The sequence below is a fragment of the Pteropus vampyrus genome, unplaced genomic scaffold, assembly GCF_000151845.1.
Source record: "Pteropus vampyrus isolate Shadow unplaced genomic scaffold, Pvam_2.0 Scaffold18132, whole genome shotgun sequence".
Classification (NCBI taxonomy): Eukaryota; Metazoa; Chordata; class Mammalia; order Chiroptera; family Pteropodidae; genus Pteropus; species Pteropus vampyrus.
In genome coordinates this window covers 1-925 of record NW_011906913.1, presented here as the reverse complement: position 1 = coordinate 925, position 925 = coordinate 1, and the positions used below count along the sequence as shown (strand labels likewise).

Sequence of the window (925 nt, the reverse complement as noted above, 5' to 3'; positions counted from 1 at the left end):
CCCTCATGCCCTGTTTCCAGACAGAACACTCAGGTGAAAAAGAGAAACTCTAGCAGCTATATCTGCAGTCATAAGTGAGGAAACTGCAGAGGAAAAATAAAATCCTAAGAAGGTTGCTTCAGTGAATAACTGAGCATTAGAAATATAAACAGTAGTTTTTAATCTGGGATTCAAAATGCTGTTCAGTATCCATATACATGTAATTAATATCTTGAGCAATCAGAGAAATTAATATTACCTTTTATCTAAAATCAGTATTATATAACTTAGTAAGGCAGTAACTGCATAAAACTTGATTTTCGAGAAATAATACATTTAATATTACTTAATCTAATGAATATTTTCTAAGATCTAAGTGTGCCCTACACAGTACTAATGGGTTTTTTCCCAAAAAAAAAAAAATATTATGAATTATAAGTTAATATCGACTATGGACAACATAAATAAAATCTCTACTTCTTAACACTGGCTTCTTCAAAATACTTAACAGATAACACATTCAGTAGTAAAGTGATTTTTTTTCTTTTAGGCGAAGCAACCATTGGTTGACCCCACAGATTGCAAGGACCTTGTTAACTTACAATCCCTTATTTTTTATTTTATTTTTTAAGCCTATGGCACCTGGTCTTCCTAGGTGGTTTCCCATCTAAGTACTAACCAGGCCCGACCCTACTTAACTTCCGAGATCAGACTGGATCGGGCTTATTCGGGGTAGCATGGCTGTAGACTAGTAAAGTGATTTTTCGAATACCAGATGATCAAATAAATAATTTTCTGTTGTCCACGGCACCACTCTCCAGGCCCTACAGTTCCCTGATGGTGCCACAAGGAAGGAGTTAGTGAGAAAGTCCCACCACACACATTTTAGACAGGTCAGCCCTGCCTTTATTTTCAGTTTTATATTGACCTTCTGAAGAAACTTTCA

The 925-nt window shown here is 35.5% G+C and overlaps 1 pseudogene; it reads right to left on the bottom strand.

The window, feature by feature from the left end:
• Positions 1 to 609: 609 nt before the first annotated feature.
• On the bottom strand, positions 610 to 728 carry LOC111735185 (annotated as a pseudogene).
• Between the last annotated feature and the right edge of the window lie 197 nt (positions 729 to 925).